The 25,228-nt window shown below is 53.6% G+C and overlaps 1 protein-coding gene across 8 annotated transcripts in view; it reads right to left on the minus strand.

Moving 5' to 3' along the window:
• Positions 1 to 25,228, minus strand: part of ANKRD11 (ankyrin repeat domain containing 11) — a 168,753-nt gene that overhangs the window by 73,668 nt on the left and 69,857 nt on the right. For 4 of the 8 annotated variants that reach the window (XM_060289796.1, XM_060289803.1, XM_060289799.1 and 1 more), the window contains exon 2: positions 24,305 to 24,386. The exons of 1 other annotated variant lie outside the window; for it this stretch is intronic. The gene's annotated coding sequence lies outside the window, so the exon portion shown is untranslated. Of the gene's footprint in view, positions 1 to 7,737; positions 8,024 to 11,005; positions 11,301 to 13,456; positions 14,668 to 24,304; positions 24,387 to 25,228 lie in introns of all 8 variants that reach the window. 3 more of the 8 variants (XM_060289797.1, XM_060289800.1, XM_060289798.1) reach the window with 2 other exon arrangements.

The following is a 25,228-nucleotide window of genomic DNA, read 5'->3' on the forward strand; positions in this document are numbered from 1 at the left end:
CAGATAAAGCACGTTGAAAATAACAGTAACAGGATTATAAAGCCTGGTTAACTAGCATATTTTCTCAGGCTTTCTTTAAGACACTGCTGTATACAAAGATCCTGAATATTAACAGGCCAAGCGAAATGCATCTAAATTTATTCATAAGCCTGAGTTACAAGCCTAAAAATATGCAGAAACAGTCGGAGCTCGGAAGTGGCTAGAAGCTCAGAGAGGCTCAACCAACCCACCGCTGAATCACTTTTATGAGGACTACGCCCCGCTGAGCCTCCGTGTGCACAGCACCCCCGGGGCTCCCCGTCACGCACAGGGCAGGGACCACGCATGCCACAGCCTCTGATCTGTGGCCACCCCGCTATGGTTAGGAATCACTTGTGCGACAAGCACAACTTGGAAAAGCAGAGCACGGGAGAGGAGGTGCAGTCGGGAGACACAGGAGGACGGAGGAGGCATTCTTAGGCGCTGTTTTGGTTTTTTTCCTTTGGCACATGTTTTTTGGGGAGGGGTAGTGGGTGGGGAAGGATTGTGTAAAGTTTAAAGTCTGTTCAGAACCAGATCATCGTGAAGGGCGTGGACGGCACCCAGGAGTGTCGAGGCGCCCGTGTAGCCACAGCCAAGCCCAGACCCGGGTGGGGTGGCGGCGCTCACTGAACAGCATCACTGAGAACCCTGGTGTTCCTTGACAATGACCAACACACAGAGACAGACTCAACGCGGGGGCTCATCCGTGCCCACCAGTGTCCTTAAAACAGCTGGCCCCAAAACGTGCAAAGGCAGGACATGTCTGGAAAGGCTTTCCGACTGGGTACAGGAAGGTGGGGCAGCTCCCACACCTGCCCCACGCTAGCCATGAGGCAGTTCAAGGAGTGCCTGCAGTCGGCGGGGCACATAGGGGGACTAGCAGTTTCTAAGTGAAATGGAAAAAAAAAAAACAAACAGATCAAATGTCAACAGTGAACGGGGCTCCCGATACGACCTGAACACTGAACGTGGGGTTAGGAGGCCGGCAGACCGGACAGGCACAGCCTGGACGCGCTGACCAAGCACTCCAGACGCTCGGCCTCTGAGCAGGGCAGGCCGCTGCATCGCTGCTGGCCCGGGTGTATGTGCGGTGTGCGCACTCACGCTTCAGGAAGCGGGCACCAAGGTGGAGGGCAAACGAGGCGTCATTTGTTTGTTCCACTCACATTGTCACTGTTTTCAGTAACTGCCCAAGAAGTATTCATCAAAACTTTTTGTAAATACAGAAAACACAACCGTTAGGAAGAAGCCTGCTACAGACGCTTGCCATGTCAGTTTCCTCGTCGCTCAAAAACATACACTTTCATCTTTATTCACCAAGCCCTGCATCTCGAAACTACTCAACTCAAGTCCAAATATAAATGGGTGTATAAAAAACTCCTCCTTTCTACCAAGAAATTCACTCTGAAGAGATGTTATTTCTGGCACCCCAGGTGCAGAATGCCAATGCGGTTTTAGCTCCTCTGCTCCCAGGTTGCTCGAGTGCCACGACCTCCAGGGCCGGGCCACGGGCTATTCCAGGGCCCTCATGGCCACACCTGCGTCCTCGGGGGCCCCGGAGGGAGGCGCTCTGGGTGGTGGAGAGTCAGCGTGGGTGCTGGAAGCCAAAGCCGTCTTTGCTGAAAGGCAACGACCCGGTGCACACGGGCTCACTAGCAGGCAATCTAGAGAAGATGACCGCAGCCGTGAACAGGGCACTGAACTGACGCTGCAGGTGCCGCCCAGCGTGCTTTCCAGGGAGGAGCACAGAACCCGGGAAACACGCCCGCCAGTCTCCATGCCAAGTGACCAGCACGAGGCCTGGTGTCTAAAGGAGGAGAGAGGCTGTGAGGTTCTGGCCCCAAACGTCCCCCTAGTGACAAATGCCCGCAGCTCCCCTGCGCGGGCTCCAGAGGAGAGCTCGGCACAGACACGCCAAGCCCGGCACTGACGGCTCCCAGGGCCCAGCCCCGAACAGAGGGCAAGCCATCAACCTAAACAGCAGGGACTGCAGGAGGAAAGCCACCGAGAAACTGCCAACACGCCTGGGCGTGCGGCCCGAAGGGGCAGCGTCTCCCACGCTGCACGACCCCAAACCCTAAGCCATCAACAAGAAGCCACATGTGACAAGCGTTCTGCCTATAAACCAGGTGAGAGGACTCCATGGGGTGACCCGCTGCCAACTCTAAGAAAAAGATGGACTTAATCCTGCACCGAGGCCCATGGGGGACAGTCAGCACAGAGCCCCAAGAGCTTCCAAGAGATGGCGGACGCCCGCCCACAGCCCCTCTGCCCTCGGTCCTGTCCGTCTAATCTCCACAGCTCCCCTGCATTGGCAGCTGGTTCCATGTGAAGCAGCCTCAGGATGTGTCCAGAAGAAGCCTTTCGGGCAAAGGGGAAACCGCACCTGAACCCAGATCCGCTGCCCTCGACTGCCGAGCGCCCAAACCAGGGACTCGCTCCAATGTGGCCAGCAGGACTCGGGTTTGAAACTGCACATAGCGAAGGGCCCGAAGCACGGCCCCCACGGTCTGGTTGCACACGAGAGTCCGAGGGGCCCTCCGGACAACCTCGGCCCCTGTCCCAACCAGACGGAACCCTGCCCACAGGCTCGTCAGGACACACGGTCCACAGAACCAGACCTTCAGAACTCTCATGGCAAGAAACGAATGGCCTTCAGCTAGTCAAATTCAGCCTGGAGGATATCTGTCAGTATACATGTATGTACGTACACACACACCCCATATTTACTCACTTTATCATCCAGAGTTTAGTGAACATTTTTCAGCCCCACAAATGGATGTGACAGGGCGGGGGGAGAAGACTGGGCTCAGGGCATACTGTTGGCCGGCCTGGGTCCTTCACTTGGTGACCACAATGCAGCCACGCAAGCTCTCTGGGCCGTGGCCTCCCAGCAGTGCTCACACCGTGTCTGTTCTCTTCCCCCAGACAACTCGAGACCTTTCAAGTCCAAGTGCCGTGCAGCAGTACTGTGGAGGACCAGGAAGGCAGCGGTAGGCAGAGGCCCCCTGCTCTGACCCACCTCCTCCGGCCCCTGGAACCCAGCAAGCTAGCCCAAAAGCTTCAGACAGTGCCCAGTGCAGGGGAGGCCCAGGCAAAGCTGAAAGCAATCTGTTACTTCCGCCTCTGCACACCAGGGCTCTCAAAGGCTAGAAATCAACAGTTTGTCCCTGCCTTACAGCCTAACAAAGAAATAAAAAGTACAGTCTTTAAAACACAAGTCCAGGGCTTCCCTGGTACCACAGTGGTTAAGAATCCACCTGCCAATGCAGGGGACACGGGTTCGAGCCCTGGTCCGGGAAGATCCCACATGCCGCGGAGCAACTAAGCCCGTGCGCCACAACTACTGAGCCTCCGCTCTAGAGCCCGCGAGCCACAACTACTGAACCCCGTGCGCCTAGAGCCCGTGTTCCCAACAAGAGAAACCACTGCAAGGAGAAGTCCGCGCTCCACAACGAAGAGTAGCCCCCGCTCGCCACAACTAGAGAAAGCCCGCGCGCAGCAACAAAGACCCAACGCAGCCAAAAATTAAACAAATAAAAATAAATTTATTAAAACACACACACACGGCCATGTATTTATTCAACTATGCCCTGTCAAATAACTGTTTCTTGTCCAGATTTTCAACTTTCATACCACTGTCAGTTATTTTAAAACAGTTAATAAAGTTACTAAAATACATTCGATGGACACACTAACTCAGGCATGACTCTGGACCCCTTCCCCCTGCACCACAGTCCAGGCTCCGGGCTCAGGGGTTGGGGACAGGACGAGGGGTGAGGCAGGGTCTGTCTTTTTTTAAACAACCATAATGTGAGCAGCATGTTTTTCTTGCAAAAGTTTAGATAACACTGATACCCTAAAAGAAAGTTTAAAAGTAACTAAAGACAAAACAAAACTAAAGACAAGCCCCTACCATCGGGTCTCCAGCCAAACACTGAATCAATACTCCCCCGCCTCCGTTTAAGATTACAAGTGTTACCCATGAGCAAACTTTCCCTAACTTAACACAGAAACCCACGATTGATTCCCCAAACCTGCTGTGCATGGTCCCACAATAACTTATAAAACTGCAGGACCTGTAATCAGAGCCCATCTTCCCCTACTGCTCTGTTTAGGAGCAGAAAAGCGGCAAGTCACAGACGGCGCTCACCTCCTGCCTTGCAGAGCAGAGGGCGCAACAGTCAATCCAGAATGACCACCTCAGGGAACACTTCCTCCCAGGGAAGGGGGCACGCGGGCTGCACAAGCCCAGCCCTCCCTCCTGGGACCACCACCCCCGACCCGTTCTGATTCTCTTCTCTGTGGGCAGCTGCTAAATGAGACGGGCCAGCAGCCTCTGCCCCCTGGAAATGCATACCTATGACCTAAGGCAAAAAAGACACCATGGTGCTAAGGTCCGAGACAGGCTGAGGACCAAGGTCTCCGGGAATGGGAGTGGGGAGGAGCCACAGAGGAAAGGATTAGTCTGTGGACGAAAGGTTCAACAGAACAGAAAGGTGCCAGCAGTGAGTCCTCCCCTTACTGCTTCCTGAGGGACCACGGACGTCGCCACCTCTGCTGGAACAGCGGGGACAAGACGGCACTGCATCGGCCCTGAGAGCTGCTTTCTGTCTGATTCCAAACCTTTGCGTCCCGCTCCGTGGACACCTGCTGATTACTGTGTGTCTGCAGTGACAGAGTCGCCATGGAACAAGGTGCATGAGAAGCAGCACAGGCCAGATGCAGCGGGTGGACAGCCCCATGGACGAGAGTCAAGGACCTGACACGAAGTGGGCACGTGCGTGGACCGCACTGACCCTGGAGAGCTGCCTCCACCCTCCTCCGTCCTCCGCGCTCGGCGGCCACGGGGAAAGGGGGCTGTGGTCATACCCGCCAGCACCCTGCAGGAGCTCCGCTCCCGTGGAGGGAGGTGCTCCACCGTACAGAATCTAAAACACCCTCCTCTGTCCTGAGTCCTGAACTCCCCCCTCCGGAAAGAGAGTATTCTCTAAGCTGAGGCCTGTCCCACACCCTCAGACCCTGGGACAGGGGGCTTACAGAGGGATCAGGCCCACGGCTGGACCCGTTTGCAAATCTAGCCCTGAGCCAAACACAAAGCCTGCCTGTAAGGGTCAGGGAGTCACCAGGCACAGGCTTGCAGGCTGTGCCTGGTGACTGGGCTGCCGGTTCACGCAGGACAGAAGGCCAAGCACACCTCAGGAAGCAGGCGAATCCTGCCTGCAACATCTTCCCCTCACGTGCAGGAGGCCACCTGCTCTGAAGTTGTTCTGAGCCAGTGAGGCTCAGCTCTGTATCGAAATCGAGCTGAGATCCAGAACACAACGTCTATCTATACACACACGCGTGCACGCGCGTCAATTATGTCTCAATCACACTGGGGGGGAAATAAAACATAAAAATTTTTAAAATTAGAAAGGGACAGGGAATGATTTTTTCCTTCCTTTTACCTCAATCAGGTGGCCTTTTGATCTTACAACATTTTACGGTAACCCACACTTAATATCAACAGAATTCAATCCTAACGACAGCCCCGTGGTGGCAGAATCAGGGAGGGTCAGTGAGGAGTTTGTTGGCATATATGTGAGTGCCTGTGTGTGAGCACACATGTGAGCACATACACATGAGTGCACAGCAAGAGGCAGCTTTTCACGGCAGAGTCTGTAAGAGAGAAGAGAGCTTCCAGGCCCTAAAAAGGAAACTCGGGACTTGTCTGCTCATCAGTCTTCACAAAACGAGCACAGTCCCGTGTTCACGTCCTCCAGCACCAGGGAAGCGTGTGACGTGGGAATTAGCGTGGCCAGAGCCCTCCCCATGGTGAGGACCCGCCTTCCCAGGAAGTCGGGCTGGTTTCCAGCAAGAGATGAACCAAGTAAGGGAAGGCGACAGCACCCAAAGCCACCCCCAATTCTGCCTGCAGAAATGCAGTTAACTCCCAGCTATTAAGCAACAAACAAAACAGATGTTTTATGCTATCTCTTCATTATTTTTTAATCGGACCACTGAACTGAGAAAACTCCAACTAAATGCTTTGTAGGCAGCCCTGAAGCTAAAACCTTATAAACAAAACCTTTCTATCATTCTTCTGCTGTAGCTTTTATGAAAACAGGTTCCAAGAGAAGCTTCTAAGAAATTCCAATTCTCCATGGCCGAGACTCAGAAGGCCTGAGTAGACGGCACCATTACAGACACAAGGACCAAGAACTTTCCCAGTGACCACGGCCGCTACGGCAACGCAGGTGGCACTCGCACTGCAAGGTCTCGGCCTTCGGAGCCCAGCAGAGCCCTCCCCGCCGGCCCGGAGACGGAGAAGTCCCCACCCACAGCGAGGAAGCTCGGAACGGCCCGCGTGTCTTGGGCTGGCCGAGGGCCGCCCTCCGTGGTGAGAAAGGAGGCAGAGCGACCAGTCCCGACAAGAAAACAAAACCAAAGGACCGGGTCTTCACTCCTCAGCAATTACATTCACTTTAGGTACAGCCTACCAACCACAGCCTGGAAAGAAGACCACCCCCTGTGGCGGCGGCGCTGTCCGTCCGTGTCACAGGAAGCCCTCCTCCAGGCCATCACGCATGGGGACACCGGTCCACTTAATAGGCAGCTGTCGTATCCCCCGAGCTACCGCCTGGGCCCCAAACCTGCCTCGACAAACCATGGACGGTAAATTTTAATAACTAATCCTTGGGAAACTGGGATTGACATAGAGACACTCACATGTATAAATTAGATAATAAAAAAATTATAAAAAATACTTAACCCATCTTATTTAAGGAGAGAAGTCACTCTAAGCTCTCAATCGACTTTAAAAACTTAAGGAACACAGTCGTATTTGTCAGCAAAAGAAGCAAAGAGGCTGCCGGGGTCTCTCCTATTTCTCGGATTATAATTGTTGAAGTAAAGCCCTTACTGATTGGAAAACATAATGTGGGACTTTATTTTTTTTTAATAAATTTATTTATTTAGTTTTGGCTGCGTTGGGTCTTTGTTGCGGTGCGCAGGCTTCTCATTGTGGTGGCTTCTCTTGTGGAGCACGGGCTCTAGGAGAGCAGGCTTCAGTAGTTGTGGCACGTGGGCTCCAGAGCACAGGCTCAGTAGTTGTGGCGCACAGGCTTAGCTGCTCCACGGCATGTGGGATCTTTCCGGACCAGGGCTCGAACCCATGTCCCCTGCATTGGCAGGCGGATTCTTAACCACTGCACCACCAGGGAAGCCCTAGAAAGTCACATTTTTTAAAACTTTACTCAACTATAGTTGATTCACAACGTTGTGTTAATGTCTGCTGTACAGCAAAGCAGGGCGTCGCACTGTTAACAGTGTGACGAGCAGGACGGTCCATGGAGCCTGTCCGCCTCGTCACAGCCGCACAGCCAGTTCCCCAGACGCAGCGTGCAAGGCAGCCACTCCACCCTCCACCCCAGGAAGGCCTGGCCAGGAGGTCACAGCCACACACAGCCACTCTGGACGCTCGCAGCCCGGCCTCTCTTCTGGGCTGTGACAGCACAGCACAGCTCCCGGGCAGGGCGAGGCTTTCTGAGACCATGGTCTAGTCTAGATGGCCCCCGCAGAAGGAGGGCTGCAATTCGGGGAGGGGGGCTCAGAGCTGCTGACACTGTTATCCCAAAAGGTACCTGCCAGGGAACAGTATATCTGAAAGAACTTCAGGACACAAATAATAGTGATAAAACTGCAAGTCATGACCTGAAACAGTTTACCTCTTACCTCTGGTGAGTGGAGAAAGCAGATCGTTTCCCAAGTGATAAAACGTTCATTTAAGAAAATAATAATCTTGACAGCATGGATGACATCGAGCAAAACAAACGCTTCAGACGTTCTCACATGATGCAATGAACGCTTCGTAAAATGGAAGCCTGGAGACGCTTCCACCCCGACGGGACTGCAGGCGTTCCTCACCCACGCGGCCGCGGGGCCAGCCAGCACCCCGACTGGACATGATGAGCAGGCACTTCTCCTCTGCGGCCATATGCCTCCCAAACCACAATCCCGTCTAAGGAGAAAACATCAGAGAAACCCACATGGAGGACATTCTCTAAGAAACACCTCACTGGTGGTCCTCGAAACTGCCCAGGTCACAGAAGAACAGAAGAGACTGAGGTGACAGGACCACTGAATGCGATGGGGTGTGCTGGGCAGGGCCCTGGGACAGAGGGGGCGTTGGGCAAGGAGTGAGGCTGAACAGTCGGAGTGCGAGTTAATACAACGCACCAGGGCCAGTTCCGGGAGGACAGACTGGCAGCGCCGACCCGACGATGCAAACAGGCCCGTCGACAGCCCCGTGTGCAGGGCTGCCAAGGAGCCCAGAGCCTGCGCCTCTGAACCATCAAACTCCTGGAGCAGTAAACTGCCCGGGGCTGCTTTCTTCTGAATATCATGTCAGAGACGAGGAACACCGGAAACAGATTCTAAGCAATTCCACTGCAGAAGAAAGGAAACCTCTTTGAGTGAGCCTGTGTCGAATCCCCACCGGTGACCCTCCCCATCACCCTCACCCAGTTGACCTGGGCACCTTCCTGTCCACGGAGTCCTTCCCTTGTCCCCAGCTCACAAAGTTTAAAGCCAAGAAATCTACAAAATGCTCCCACATCAACTGTGAAGACCCGAGAGGCAGTGGTGCCCAAGCCCCAGTCAGGCAGAGGCACCCGATTCCGGATGCCCACCCCGCTGCACAGCCCTGTCCAGCCCTTCCGGTGCCCACTCTGCTCGAGCCGGCATCACGGAGAGGACGAGTGAAAGTGTACCTTAATCTACACGGCTCTGTAAAAAAAACTAACGTCTGTTCTTGGTGACACATAAATGTGCCAACTGAATTAGAAAAGGGACGTCCCCTAAGGTCTAAAGCAGCCCCGGCAGAGCCGTGGGGACTGGAGGCCGAGTGCGCTCTGCTCTGCGGCCACCCGCTCCACCTGGCACGGCGGCCCAGGGGAGAGCCCGATAAACCTGCAGGCTCCAGGTTTCGGGGCAGCGCTCTCAGGCCTCTGGTCCTACCTGCCTGCGAGTGCTCGCGTTCACTAGTTTTGCTGTTTTCTGGCTCACCTCGTCTCACCTTTCACACTCCCCCAAACTGAAGGAGGTCAGCTTTACCGGAGCTTTACAGGAGGCAGGGAGGTGCTTGGTAAAGAGTACAAACCCATTTCAAGTTGAAGCAAACAGCAACCAGTACATGGGGGTTCCAAACTGCTTAAGCCTCACCACAAATATCTAGAAATTAAACCACACTTGTTGGATTCTTCTGTGAAGGCTTCAGTCTAAAGCACCTCATTGTTATTGGTCCTTCAGACCATTTAAAATCCCAAAAATTGCTAGTAAAAAAAGTAACACGCAGTCCATGTGAGCTATGCTTACTATGAGGTTTAAATACATAATAATGTACAGATTAGAACATAAGGCACCTTATTTCCCAAAACAGGAACGTGACCTAGACAACCACACGTCATCCATTCAAAGGACCTACGGCTTCCAGTGGAGAAGTCACTTCTATAGATGTTCTCTCCATTTCCTGTCTTATACAGAGCAAGCCTGCCCGCTGAAGACTACTGCGCTGCGCTCGGGGGCTTCTGCTGCTCTGCTCCGTGTAGCTTCCTTCTTCCTGCCCGCCCTTCTCCCGGTGCGCACACACCCGCACCCAGGGGGACCCCCGGCCTCAGCTGCCTGCTGGGTATCCCAGTCACTCTCCTCCCAGCACCTCGAGTCCCTCGTGCCCAAACATAGCTCCTCCCATCAGCCCCTTCTCTCTGCGTCCCCTGTCTCTGCAGCGACGCTGCCATCCCTCCAGTTACCGAGTTGAGGATCTGGTTCCCCACTTCCCAAGCCCCAGAGCAGCCACAGGGATGGGTCCACGCCCGCTCGCTGGGCTTCCTCCCCGCCCCCCTTCCAAGACACCCCTTGGTCTGGTAGCCCAACCTCACCTGCACCCCAACCTTGAGACACACTGGACTCGCAGCTCCAGACTCACTCTGATTCCTTCACCCGAAAGCCCTGTTTTAAACACCACGGCCATTTGTTCTAATTATACTTATTACTCAAAGCCCACCCAAAGCTACCTCCTCAGCGGAGCTTTGGGCAAGCTCGAGCCACAAGAGAAACAGTCTCCCCCTTCCCACACGTGCCTCTAGGGGGTCTCTCTGTGCGTCTGACATCTTTCTGCGAGACTCAAATGCCTTGAGATTCACTCGTGCTCACTGGTGACGACACAGCCTCATGGAAGAGCACCCGCCGGAGCCGCCAGAGTCCCACGCACACACGGGACTCCACCTTCCTTCTGCAGGCAAAGCGAGAACGCCCACCACAGGGGGCCTTTCCGGATTAAAGGGGGAGCAGCTGGCCCAGTGCTGATGGGCAGTAAGCAGTCCAGCTAGGCCATTACCCTTCATGCTGGAAACCCAGCTGGGTGTTAACATGGCATCTTGCACATACAAACGCTGAATATTTACTAAATAAAAGGAAATACGGCAGACAGTGAGAAGTACCATTCTGATTTGCATGAGTTTGAAGTTTATGCCAAAAAAGAATCACCAAGAAAGTTATGGCACAGACCGATTTAATTCTGAGGGCCAAAAATAAGGGAAGCTCCAACCACAATGTGTCAAAAGTGGCAGTGGGTCCTGACACACAGCTGTGGTCACACAGGTCCAGCAAAGCCACAGCCCACAGAGCAGGAGCCAGTCCAGAGCAGAAAGCGCCGGGCAGGGCCCGCGCGCAGTGAGGTGCTCCCAGCCCGGCTGTCCCCAGCGCAGGCGCGCTCTCAGACTACAGTCCAACCGGCTTCCGCGTCCCTGGACACAAAGGGCCTCGACTCCACCAAGCTTGCTGTACTCCTCTCAATAATCAGGACACACCTCCCGATACAAAAATCTCTCTGACAGACAATTAAGAGTATTTTCCCCTCCTCATCTCAATAAAACCTGAAAAAGATCACTTTCACATACGGAAGTCATGTTTTATGATAAAGAACTTCATTAAAGATGCTTACCGGGTTGTACATCAGAGTTTCATAGTAAACGGCCTGCAGAGTTACATCCAGGAGGTTACTGAGTTATTGGGAAAAGGCCCAGCGTCCTCACTTCCAATTAAAGCAGATCGGCCCCAGCATTATTAGAACGTCAGTCTCAAGGTCCCTTCACAGTCAATTCAGAGACAGCAATTTTTAGAAGACTAATAAAAGTTGAGTATACAGAACTCCATAACTTTAAAAAGTTCTCCAAACCAGCAAATGTGTACCAATCGATATATTTCGAGTCATTGCAATCCAGATCATCTTAAAAGGTCTGCAAAATTTGGAAAAACAAAGACAGATTTTTAGATCAAGTGACCAGGCTGAACTACAGAAGACAAAACCAAAGTGACCCCAGAGGAAGCTACATGGCTCAAATGATCCAAGAGAATCAGGGTCTAAAACTACGAGATGCACCATCAGTTTGGAGGCAGCGTCTCAGCAGGAAGAATTACGCAAGGAAACTAGATGAGGCCCAGGGAAGGGCTGTGTGCTGCCAGAGGAGTGGGCTGGACCTCGCCCAGCAACCTGTCCTGGGAGCAGAGTCCACACCCCCAAGAGCAGCTGGCACACAGGAAGCCTGGCCGCACAGCACTGCCTTCTGCTGCTGGTCTGCTCCGGAAGAGGAAATCAGAGGAAGGGGAAGCAGCTTAGGGCACCGACACACAGCTGAGGATGTGTGCTGAGTCTGTGAGCATGCGCCAGAAGACATGCACAGACAGACCTACTTTAAGGGGGGGGGGGGGGCAATGTTCACATTTCTGTGAGAACTACAGGAGGGGTGCTTACTACCAAGGGTCCACCAAATCAGGAGCCCTCTGAAAATGCACACGAACTCGTGAGCTTACGCACTAGGGAGAGGTCATGGACACCATCGGATTCTCCTAAGGCTGTGGAATTTTGAGAGACCGATAAGCATGTAGGCTGACTTGATTTGTTCAACTACGATTTCTCATACATGCTGAAGTGCTTGTTAGTACAGCTGTTTACAAAATGTGGTCCAAGGACCCTTAGGAATTCCTGCAGCCCTTTTGAAACTTTTTTTCATAGCAACACTGCCTTTTTAGCTGGGGTGGTATTTGCACTCATGATGCAAAGGTGATGGCCCAATTTGCTTAAGAACCTTCATGATGAACCACTAATTAATGAATTATTAATTTCATTAAATACCAAGGCTTTCCGTACTTGTCTTTTTCATATTCTATGTAACAAAATGTGAAACGTACATGAAGCATTTCTGCTGTGTACCAAACAACAGCTGTCCCCAGCAAAGGCATTTTTATATGGAAGAGTGACTGATATACAAGCTCTACAAACGAGGGGATGTGGCAGAGTGTTTCTAGCAAATGAACAAAATGAGACTGCCACTTCAAGGAAAACACCTGACCTAATTTATTGATCTTTGACCACGACGTGCAGCATGCGGAACCTTAGTTCCCCAACGAGGGATCGAACCCAGGCCCTCAGCACCGGAAGCTCAGAGTCCTAACCACTGGACCGCCAGGGAAGTCCCAGCACCTGACCTATTTTATTGCCAACGCTAAAATTCAAGCATTTGGTCAAATATTAGAATTTTGGAAAACGCCATGAGCAGATAGCTTTTGATGGCTTAAAGGCTCTTCTGATGAGCCTGGTGGTAACAGAAACAAAAGTAGCAAAATAAAATACATCAGCATCTGGAAGACGGAAATAACTGAGCAAACCACAGTTGACCAACTGCCAATGCACAATGCTGCAAAATCCAACACAGGTAAAAAGGTCCAGTTACAGTGCAAGAAAGACCAGTGGGTCGAATACAGCTGAGAAGAAACACGTGGGACCCAATGGAGGACGCACACTGCCAGTGACCATCACCACAGGACCATTTGTTGGGTTTCAGTGTCATATCAAATAAAACCTCCAAAATTTTATCAAAAAGCTATTGAAGGGACTTCCCTGGCCATCCAGTGGTTAGGACTCGGCGCTTTCACTGCCGGTGCCTGGGTTCAACCCCTGGTCAGGGAACTAAGGTCCCGCAAGCTGCGCGGTGAGGCCCCCAAAAAAAAAAGCTATTCAAATATTCTTCCCTATTCCAACTACATTTTTTTTGGGAGGGGGGGCGGTATACTTTAACCAAAGCAACACATGACAGTTTTTCATTTTGGAAAGTACAGTGATTTAGAGTAACATGCAATGGGTTTATTCCTCCTACTTTTAAATGAAATTAGTAAATAAGCATTTTATTGACAGATGCCCCTATACAGACAGAAGTTTTCTGAGCCCCTCCGTGTTTACAACATGAGGAGTTCCTGACATGACAGGGCCCAGGAACATGGGCGTGCAGGAGAGACAGCTACTCCAGGCCCCTGCTCTATCACAGACCCCGCCAAGACCTCACCCACAAGACCCTTTAATCCGTGTGCCCCACTCCCTGGATCCCACCATGATCACCGTCAACTAGATGAGAAGAGAGAAAAGATGAACATATAAAAGTCTGAGCGTTTCTCTCAAAGAGGCACTGGCTTTCTGTCTGTCTCCCTGGTGGCAGCCGACGCCCAGGGCCGTGTGGTCCCACCTCAGGAGCACAGAGGAGACTGGAGCAGGGTGGAGGGCCTGGCCCGCCTGGTGGGCCTGTCTGTCCATTCAGCTCCACCGGAGACTCGTGGAGGCCAGCTGAGAGTGCCCGCCGGCTGCGGGACGCGGACACCGACACGCGGGGCCCATGCGCCCCGGGCTGGGGCATGACTGGGACTTGGTCCTTTTTGCTCGGCAAGAGTAAGATGCACTATTCCAGATTTTACAGCAATCTTTTGTAGACCCTGACCCAGTACTATCCTCTGAATGTCAAGATGAAAAGGATCCAAAATCATGCCATTTACAGATGGGGAAATGAAGGCCTAGCGGTGAGGCTGCAGCACAGGGGTGAACAGACCAGGTCCAGGTCCAAGCAGCCCCCAAGCTGGCTACCAGAACCTCCGGGCGGGGCTCTGCTTCAGAACAGGGCCCTGAGCGTCAATCCTACTGCTGAGTCCAGGGGCAGAGCTCACTCTCAAAAATGCAGGGTGTGGGTTGCGTGTGGAGAATTTGGCGGCATCTGAAATAGCTACAGACCCCATGACACTCTATGTGTTCTAAGCCCAGGTTAAGAATTACTGGTCTTGTCTCTGAAAGGAAAATTAAGTGGTGTGGGCAAAGGCGCAGTGACTGGATGGGCACACAGACTTCCCAAGGAGCCCAGCGAGGGCCTTGCACCGCCTCTGGACTGGGGTGCGCACCCTCGGACCCCAGGAGACCACAGCCCGAGGCCATCCTTCTCCCTGCCGCCCATCACCAACTCCGCAGTGTCACCGCTGTGGGGATGGTTTCCACGCGAAGTGTTTCAGGTGCTCCCTGAACAGAAGGCTGCATCGTTCTGGAGCAACGTCCTGCACAGTCCAGGGCTCTCGGAACTGGGGGACAACACGGCACAAGCATCCGGGCGGCAACACCCCCTCTTCCAGGCAATTCACAGAGAGGTCAGAGGTCAGCAGCTGGCTTTGTTTACTGTCTACTTCCCATCAGAGAAGACCAGAGAGACAATTAAAAGTGATCCAAGATGCCCTTCAGTAGGTGAATGGATAAATAAACTGTGGGACATCCAGACGATGGACTATTATTCAGCGCTAAAAAAAAAAAGAGAAATGAGCTATCAAGCCATGAAAAGACACGGAGGCACCTTAAATGCACATTCCTACGTGAAAGGAGCCCATCTGAAAAGGCGGTACGAGCCCAACCACATGATATTCTGGAAAAGGCAAAACTGTGGAGACAGTGAAGAGATGGAAGGGTGAACAGGTGGAGGGAGAGGGTTTCAGGGCAGTGAGACGAGTCTGTGTGAGGCTGTGATGGCAGAGACGCATCATCACACACTCGTCCAAACCCACAGGACCGACAGCACCGAGAGGGAAGCAGAATGCAGACCGTGGACTCTGGGTGACACCGTGTCTGTGCAGGTTCACTGCTTTCAATAGATCAGCCACTCCGCCGGGTTGGGTGGGTGGGGGTGGAGTGTATATGGGAAATCTCTGTACCCTGCTGCTTGATTCTGCTGTGAGCCTAGACCTGATCTAAAAAATAAAGTCTGCTTAATAAAAAAGGTGACTGAACTGCCACAAGCTCACCATGCTGGGCCGGGAGGCTCCCAGGAACAGAGCGCCTGGTTTATGAAACAAAGGCGGCCACATCAGGCTGGGCCGCCAACCTCCAGCCCAGTCTCCCACCTCCTGAGGCCCCTCCCACCTCACCTGCTCCCCACCCAGTCCCCAGGCTCCGCTCAGCAGGACCCCCTGCTGTGTGAGGGCGGACAGTGTGCAAGGGGACAAGGCCCCTTTTCCAGAAAACGTGAAAATCATAACTTCATCAGGCACATTATATACACTGCTCTCTAGACTATGTAGTCACTAAAAGTCACAGTTTGAAGTTTCACGTCATCGGAAGTTAATGCTAGGTTTTAAAGTGCAGAACACGAAAGTTTATATACAATCTGATCCCTGTTTTGTGAAATGTAACATATTCACAATTTTTAATTTGTATGTTTATCTTTGAGGGATAGGATTACACATGATTTTTATTTTATTCTTTATATTTAACTTTATTTACTGGTAAGTGTTATTATCTAAATTGTGTCCCCCCCCAAAAAACGTTATTTTGGGATCGTAACCCCCAAGTACCTCCGAATGCGGCCTCATCTGGAAACAGGGTCTTTGCGGATGTTGTCGGGATCATCAGGGTGGGTCCTCACCCAGTACGACTGGTGCCCTTATAAAAAGGGGAAATTTGGACACGGACACAGACACGCACACGTGAAGATGGAAGCAGAGAAGGGCGTGACGCTTCCGCGAGCCACAGAACATCAGAGGCGCCAGCAGATGCGGCAGCTGGGAGAGGCCTGGGGCAGATTCTCCCTCGGCCCGGCAGGGACCAGCCCGGCCGGCCCCTCGGTCTCGGACTTCTGGCCTCCGGGGCTGTGGAGGAGTCTGTCTCTGTGGGTTTGTTGCGGCCGCCCCAGCGAACTGACACTGAGTTTTGGATAATGTGCACGAACTACTTGAATCATGGGAGCCCTAACTTTTCTCTAAGACACCGAATAGCGTAACTCTTAGAATAAAGGAAAGATTTCTACACTTCACTGCACTAAGAAACTACCCTTTCAACAAAAGAAAGCAACATCGTGTACAATTATGTTCGGTGACCTACACTTTACTTTAATCCGCTCTTTGTAGAAAAGGTAGGGGTTCTCTTGTTGACAGTAGTTTCCCTGCAACCTCAGAGTGCAACACAGCCCGAGAGCGAGGCTGCTGTCAACTGACAGGCAGGTGTGTGCAGGGGAGTGTGTCAGCTGTTTGGTGAAAAGACAGAGCTCATTACTGGGAGCAGTTCTGCTCCCGCGAACCCCAAGTCCTCCTTCTGCCCCAGACTCCACTCACCCCCAACAGTAGCCAAAAACTTATTTGTTTTAAACGCGTAACAACTGGGAACAGCCTGAGCAAACTCCAAAGGCCCCAGGCCCCAGCACGTGAGAAAGGAGCCTCGAGAGCTGAGATGAGGCCAAGCGCGGCCCAAACGGCGCCCCTGGAGAGGGATGGGAGCGGCGTCAGGGAAGGGGGAGGCCCACTGAGGGTCCTGCTCGCTCCCCACTAAACCCCCAGCAACTCTCAGCTGAGCCTCTGTGACTGGGCACCGGCCGAGAAGACCCCCAACGGCCGTGAACGGGCACCTGAAGGGGGGGACCTGCCCCTCAGGCCACGCGGATCCCTGCGCGGCACATGCTCAAGCGCCGTCATCCTCCCAGGTCAAGCACCTCGAGGCAGCCCCACGCTGAGAGGCGGAGCCCTCACCCCTTCCGCATCAGACCGCAGACAGGAAAAATGTCTGCCGGGTGAGCTCAGCCCACCACCTGGCCGGTCTCAGAGCTGTCCATCCTGCAATATCTAACAGCGCATGGCCTCCGGGACCGAGCATGCGCTCTGCCAGGCTGACCCCGTGCCCACGGGTGTGGTCCCTCCCCGCAGCCTCCCATGTAAACGTTAATAGTCATAAAACACTACGCTGCCCTCCTAGTGTCCTGCAGAAACCGCAGCCTCAGCTCGAAGGGTCTGGGTGACAGGGAAGCGAATGGCAGCAGCCCTGAGCCGCTGAGCCTCAGTCCGGGGTGGTCACCACACCCTTCCCTGGGGAGCGCTTCCAGAGAACAAAAGCCAAGCCAGCACCCCTCTCCCAACCTCGCGGGGCTGTCCTAGGACCCAAGACTCTGTGCAGCCCTGTGCAGATGCACTCCTCAAAGCGCAGCCCACCAACAGCCGCCCTGTGCTCGCACCGCCAACGCCTGCCCACGGGCCCACTGGGAGGGGGAACCGAAGTCGTGAGCCACCGAGTGGAAACCACACACCATAAACACAGTTTGTTGTTTTAAATAAAACCGAAATCGAACTTCCAAAAAGAAACATCTCACGGTCTCTCCTCTCCACACACCAGCCCAGGGTCACGGTTAAGACCACAGCCCGAGGCCACTGTCACAGGCTCTCGGGCACGACCACCCACAGGTAGGCCTGGTGAGGCTGCTGGGAAAAACGCTCTCATTTAATACTTCTCTATGGCTATTTCTAAACGAGTTTCAGAGAAGTTCTTCCCGCCAGAATCTGTGCTCTCAAATAACTTTCACTAGCTTATGACAGGTGCCCTACTTAAGTAATAAGGGGAAGAGAAAATATTTTGTAGCACACACTTGCAAAACAGCCCTTGGCAGGAGCCTGTCCTCACACAGTGACTTTCCAAGCAGCTTCCCGAGTACAGACTTGATTACGTCCAAGGCCAGGCTGCCCTGAGTTCCTTATCAGGAAATGCACTACTGGAATTCCAGAGAGTCCTCAGGACCCACACAGAGCCCGCACCCAGGGCTCAAATTCCTCACATGATCTCCCAGGACTGCTCGACGCACACGATGCACCACAGTGAACCTCAACGGATCTCCAGCAAAACTTCAGCCAGACAATCACCAAGGTCCTGACCCCAGTCACGCACTTCGCTTCCCCTTTCCTGACTCTAAAGCACAGGACGGGTGAACGCTGTGAGCAGGACACCCTTCAAGACCAGGTGCTCTGGACTGCAGCTCCCGCGTGATGGGCTCCAGGCACACACGTTCATGCCCACTCTAAGCACCAAGCAGAACCGTCCCCAGGCTACACACATGTCACGCTGGTACTCCTTGCGGGGAGGGGCCCCAGTCCAGAAGGCCCAGGCCATAGGCACTTGCAGGTGGTCCTGGAGAAGTGAAGGTTCGCAGTGCCCAGAAGAAGCCGAGGGGCTAAGGTGCCACATGAGCCATGGTAAGAGGACAGCTGCAGAGACGGAGACAGATGCGCTCCGGCGCGGGGGGCCTGGGGGACAGAACAGACGAGGAGAGCAGGCGCGGAGTCCCCAGGCGGAGAGTCTGCCTGGATGGAGAAGAAGGACAGAGCCTTCCTTGAAGACAGGCCTCCACGTCTCTCGGAGCTCCCCGGGAGACCAGCAAGCCTGCCCGCCAGCCACAGCCCCACTCCTGCCCCAACCCCAAGGGCGGCAGTGTCCACCTCGCCAGCGTCTGGGCCACCGGGCAGCACGAGAGTACCAAGCCCATATCCTTTGTGCATACTACACAACTCCATCTTCCGCCGAGCTGACAACTTATCAGGTCACAAACGAGGGCACCAACAGCGGCCTGGGAGTTGTGGCTGTCCTTTCCCGGCCACCCCAGCAGGGTTCCCTGGCACTGCCCCACTGCCAAGGCGCCGGGCCTCACACACTGGTGGCCAAGCAGCCCCGAGTGGTCACCAGCTGGCAAGCCTCTACTGGCCACCTTCTCCGGGGGATGCAGGCCCCACGACCCCTCTGAGGCCACTACCCTCGGGACACAGACCGCAGTTCACTTAAGTCTCAGGAAAAAGTGTGAAAGGGTCGAGAGTGAACAGAACAGCAACTTCTTCCTTGGACAAGAAAAGGACAAGGATGGCAGGTGCGAGGAATCTAGAAAACAGGCTCTGCTGTCGACCCAGAGCAGTGGACCCAGTCCTGTCTGTACTGTGCCCAGGCCTCGCCCTGCACCCGGCACAGTTCAAGCACATGACCTCTGCCCCGGAGCCAAGCACTGGGTGATGGCCAGAGGCGCCCCCCCCCACCCCACACACGCCAGTGCCACACTACACCCCGCCGCACACAGTCCACCATAAACCCACACTCACTCACCCACCCACCACACACCCCCATACTCCCTGCAGCACAATCATGGTACGAGTGTAAAGGGGGGCCCAGGGAGTGCCATCGCCCGGAGGTGATACACCAGCACGCTACTTCATTCACTTCCTGCCCCTTTCCTCAAGTCAGACGCCAGCACAGGGATCTCCTGCCTTAGTGTAAGAAGGACCCCAGGACGTACTCAGTCTGCCGCTGATCAGCTATGGAACCTGGAAAACCCTACTATTCAACATCTTCGACGCCTAGAATCTTTTAATAAAAATGTGGAAAATGCCACCTACTTTCTTGCGTTTCGTAGGGGAAGAAAAAGAATGTAAGTGAAAGCATGTGGAGAGCCCGTGCCTCTCGTGCCTCTCACAGACCTTCAGCGTTCCTGGAAGATGCAACCCAGCAGCCAGTTCCCGAGTGGGATCCCTTCCTCGTGGCCCAGGGCAGCGTGGGCCCCAGGGCTTGCCGGCAGGAAGGCAGGGAAGGCAGTGCACACGCACCTCCCGTCTCAGCCCCGTGCCCACTCCCTGCTTCTGTCCACGCAGAGGCCCTGGAGTGGGAGCCCGGAGCACAGGGGAGGAAGGAAGGGAACAAGAATGGGGTCTTGGGGAATCGCATGACACTTACCGTTTCTGATTTTGTGGACCTTTTGTGAATGGGTAGTTTGCTTATTGGAAGAAAGAAGCCCCGGGGCCCTCATCCACCTCAGAGGGCGTTGTCACACGTGAAGACAGGGGCCCCCCAGAGACCCTCTGCACAGAGACCTAGAAGAGCAGCCGTCACTAGATGAAGAATGCCTGAGAGACGTCCTGTGAGGCAGGATAAAAAGAAGAGGCTCAAACACAAAGAAAAGGGATTTTTAAAGAAAAGTGAGGTGTTAGCTTAAGGAGGTTAGATGAGCTTACACACCTGATTATAGCTTTTCCCATAAAAAATGCTCAAAAGAGGGTTGAGCATTCCCAGCTGTACCACCCCAGGTTTGGCTGCAAACCTTTGTCCTACCCCCGACCCATCTATCTCCATGGGCCTCAAGCCCAAAGACTGTATCTGGGATGCTAGTGTGAGACTGGGCTGCAATAAAGCCCAACTCCACAGGCTCCAGCACCCAACTCACACACACTCTGCCAGAGACCCCCTCCCCCAAACACGGGGGCGGGGCCTCACCATCCGACTTCTGCAGCCCGTGCGGCTCCTCCATAAGTCACCACTCTGCCCAAGATGAAAATACACGGGGGTGCAGGGCACGGGGGCGGGGGCGGGTGAGCTAGATGGTAAACTTTTCAAAAGAACAGGAAAATTCAAAATCTAAAAAAAATCCTTGTTCAAAAAATTAACAAGCACAGGGACTTCCCTGGTGGTGCAGCGGTTAAGAATCCACCTGGCAAAAGCAGGGGACACGGGTTCGAGCCCTGCTCCAGGAAGATCCCACATGCCGCAGAACAACTAAGCCCGTGAGCCATGGCCGCTGAGCCTGCGCTCTACAGCCCGCGAGTCACAACTACTGAGCTCGTGCGCTCTAGAGCCCGTGCTCTGCCGCAACAAGAGAAGCCACCACAATGAGAAGCCCGCGCACCGCAACGAAGAGTAGCCCCCGCTCGCCGCAACTAGAGAAAGCCCACGCGCAGCAACGAAGACCCAACGCAGCCAAATAAATTAATTTTTTAAAAAACCACAAGAACAAATTTTCAACAGAGGTCGACCACAACCAGGAGATGGAGAAAAAGAAGACGTGTGAAGGGTGTGCTAGGATCAGAAGGTGGGGCCACAAGCCAGATGCAGATGCGCTGCCCACGCAGTTCCGGGCCCCACCCCCTTCCAGGGCCCACCCCCACAAACACCCAGGATCCAGACAGCGGCCCTGGAGGCCCTGGTCTTCACGTGTGACAACGCCCTCTGAGGTGGATGAGGGCCCCGGGGCTTCTTTCTTCCAATAAGCAAACTACCCATCCACAAAAGGTCCACAAAGTCAGAAACGGTAAGTGTCATGCGATTCCCCAAGACCCCATTCTTGTTCCCTCCCTTCCTCCCCTGTGCTCCGGGCTCCCGCCCCAGGGCCTCTGCGTGGACAGAAGCAGGGAGTGGGCACGGGGCTGAGATGGGAGGTGAGTGTGCACTGCCTTCCCTGCCTTCCTGCCGGCAAGCCCTGGGGCCCACGCTGCCCCGGGCCACGGCTGTGTACGCATCCAGGGCCATGGGAGCAGACTCTGCCCCGCCCTGGGCAGGGACCAGACTGCTGCTCTGCTCCCCTTTCAAACTCACTACCCTGGCCAGCCCTCAGCTCCATCTGCAGGGTTCCCCACACAGCTTGGAAGAGCCTCAGTGGCAACCACGAGATGGTGCAGACGACCCTGCCGGACCAAACACCGCATCCTCACTCTCAGAACACAGTACACTGCAAACCTCACCGGAAACCTCACTATGACCCTTCTTTTTTTGGCACTAAGAATACCCAAATCCCTATTCCCAACGGGCAACACAAATAATGATCAAGGTACATATTCTATGATATACACACAGTACTATATATAAAAGAGATAACTAATAAGGACCTACCGTATAGCACCAGGAGCTCTACTCAGTACTCTGTAATGACCTATACAGAAATAGAATCTAAAAAAGAATGGATATGTAGATGTATAACTGATTCACTCTGCTGTACAGCAGAAACTAACACAACATTGTAAATCAACTATACTCCAATACAAATTAATTTAAAAAAAAAGGTACCTAACCTAGAGTGCACAAGGCCAAGCCATGAAGGCGCCTCCCCAATTCTGTCCTGGTCGACCCCACAGAACAGCCCACCGGCCCACAGCCCTGCATCGCCTTTCCCCTGCCTTCTTCTTCCCCCCACCAAGATCCAAGTGGGCTGCACAGGAACCCCCCCCCCCGCAGCAAACATCCGTAACTGCACAGAGCCCTCGTCCCGTGAGGCCCAGCAAGGAGCAGCAGGAGGGAAGGTGGGATTTCAGGTTGGTCCAGCAGTCAAGTTCAGCTCAGTTTTAACAACCTGTGGAGCTCTACTCTGAGCCAGATACAGGCAAATCTCTTCACCCTCAAATATAAAACTTGGAGGAAATCCCTTTAGCCAGCTTTTAAAATTTGAAGGTATTAAAAGTAAAATGGGGATGGGCTTCCCTGGTGGCACAGTCGTTAAGAATCCGCCTGCCAATAGAGGGGACATGGGTTCATGCCCCAGTCCGGGAAGATCCCACATGCCGCAGAGCGGCTGGGCCCGTGAGCCATGGCCGCTGAGCCTGCACGTCCGGAGCCTGTGCTCCGCAACGGGAGAGGCCACAACAGTGAGAGGCCCACGTACCGCAAAAAAAATAAAATAAAATAATGAATGATATAAATAACAATGAACAATTATTAGAGAGCCTGCAAAATTATTCTGTTTTTATATTTGTGCCTTCTGATGCCAGGAAAGGTCATGGATCGTAGACCCCGGCACCTGTGCCCACACACGCAGGCCCCGGACCCGGGAGGGGCCCCCCTGGTGATCAGTCAAAGTAGCACCTTTATCTCTATTCCTTCCATACACTGTGGATTTTTTAAAGACAATTACAGTCAATATTAACTGAATATTTATGGTTCACAAAAGTGATAAACTGCATTAGACACCGTGGATTACTGCCATGGGACTTACCGTCAAACAGCCAGCCCTTCACGTGTCAGGAAACTTTGCCAACGTTAACACACCTACTGCTCACAATCCACCAGAACAACTGGGCCAGCCCCAGATCTCTCAGCAGAGCTGCTGATAACTTCTTTCCTTTTAAGCAGCAATCACCAAATGCTTGTTAATAACCTAATTTAAGCAGCATTTTTTTTCCTCGTTATAAATTAAGGCCAATGTTATCATTTCCAAACAAAGGCCAGGCTCAAGCCTGCAGTGTGGGTGGGCCTGGCTGCCCCTCCACGCCCAGCTCACCCCCTGCTGGGCTGAGTCTCTCAATGGCTGCCCCACAGCCCGTGACAGCCAAGCTGAATGCATGGGCTCATCCTGGAAGACGGCCGTGGGAGCGCTCCCAGCATGCTACAGGGCCCACCACGGCCCCTCACCACCACACCCCACTGGCCAGGCTGGCTTCTTTCTAATCCCAGACCACCCTGCAGACTAAGATCTTTCCATCATACCTCACCCCCATTTCCAAGGAAACACTTCCTCAAGTCAAAGAGTCCAGCCAGGTGCATTTCAAAGTGGCCGGATACAATGACGGCTGAGATAGAGGACGGGGTCTGTGAGATTAAGTAGCAGGAAAGGTTTCTTTCCTGTCTGCTAGAAACAACACAAAATAGAAAATACACTTTGGCACTGTTCGCTTTAAAACACTAATACCTGGCCACGGTAGGAAACATGCAAAGGAGCCAAGAGTTTTCTTTCCAACGTGTCCCAGGGGAGGAGGGCTCTGTCCTAGAGCAACGAGTGCCAGTCGGGCCCCAGGCTGCAGGAGGGCAGCTGCCCCTCCGGGCACAGCCGTGCTAGGAATTCCCAGCGGGACACAAGGCTCAGGGCAAACGAGCCAGGAGCCCACTCCACACCCACACACGCTGGCCTCGGACTTCAAGAAAACCACGTGTGGCTACCAGCTGGCCCACACACGGGACACAGAGCAGAGCACAGCCAGGCAGCCTGCCTCCCCAGAGGAGGAGGGGCAGTTCTCAGATGGTGTGTGTGCAACACGCCCAGAGCACAAAACAGGCACCGCAAGCAGGTCCTACAGGCTCCAGACCACTTGGGGACAGAGCCAGTAAGACAACAGAAGTTGACAAGAAACCAACTTCTTTCACAGACCAGGCTGCCAACCTGTCTTAATTTGTCCACAGAACGCCTCTCGCTGGGACACCACGCAGCTCACCACCGCCCTGAAGCACCCTCAGTTAAGTGAAATCCAGGACAAAACCCAGAACACTTAGCCAAAGCTCTATCAAGCTCAAGAAAACCAATGTGAAGACTTAAGAAATATTTTGATACTTCTTTTTACAAACCAATGAAAATAACACAAACTGATGAGAGAGGCAATACAATAAAATATTTACCGAGTCCATCGCTAAAAGCCGAGGTTGATGACTGTAAATTAAATCCAACAGAGGCGTGTCCCAGAGCAGCACTGAGGGTATTCTGAAAGAAGAGAGTAAAGTTAGCTCATGTAAATAATAATTTCTACTCAGTTCATTTTATAATGTCAGTCTCTCTCCATTTGGACCACACTACAACCTTCCTTTACTTCACGGAACTCCAGACAAGCAAGAGGTTTTTAGGATGTCTGGCTGGCTGGTTTGGGCTATAAAGGGAGAGGACACCAGGAGAGGCACTCACACCTGGTGGTTTGTGGGAGGACGCTACCCAGGTGGAAGTCTCTGTTCTTGATCCTGGTTCCTGGACGGCAGTGCCCAGAAAGGCCCAGTTAAGGAAAGAACACTCCGATGGGCCGGTCATTCTCCCCAGAGAAGGGGCTTGAGGACTGGGGCCCTGGAAGGGCCGTCCACAGACTTTCACCTTACTTGGAGTTTGACAGTAAACCTTTGTCGAAGTTATGCATTTGCGTCTTCTACGGACCCCCGTCACACTCAGAGTAAAATGTGAACTCTCCTTTTGGCTCACAAAGCCCCGACGGCTGGCCCGTCCGCCTCGCTCCGCCTGGAGGCCCTCTCCCAGCCTCAAGCTGTGCTCCTGCGGCGCCCAGATGGGCTTGGTCCCGGCCACCCTGTATCCTCTCCACTCCTCTCTCTATCCACCTAGGGATCCATCCTCAAAGGCAAAGGACCATAACTCAGACCACATAAGCTTCCCGGGATCCCAGGTCGGAGACATGCCTCCAGCGTCCATGGCAGGAGAAACCAGAGGTTTGGGGCGGCCCCACAAGGGCTGGCACACTTCGTCAACATGACTAAGAGATATCGTCTGGGGGTGGCAGCACACAGGGGCCTCGTGGGCAGGCCCGCCATGGGCAAACAACCCCG

Source organism: Globicephala melas, chromosome 19, assembly GCF_963455315.2.
Source record: "Globicephala melas chromosome 19, mGloMel1.2, whole genome shotgun sequence".
Taxonomy (NCBI): domain Eukaryota; kingdom Metazoa; phylum Chordata; class Mammalia; order Artiodactyla; family Delphinidae; genus Globicephala; species Globicephala melas.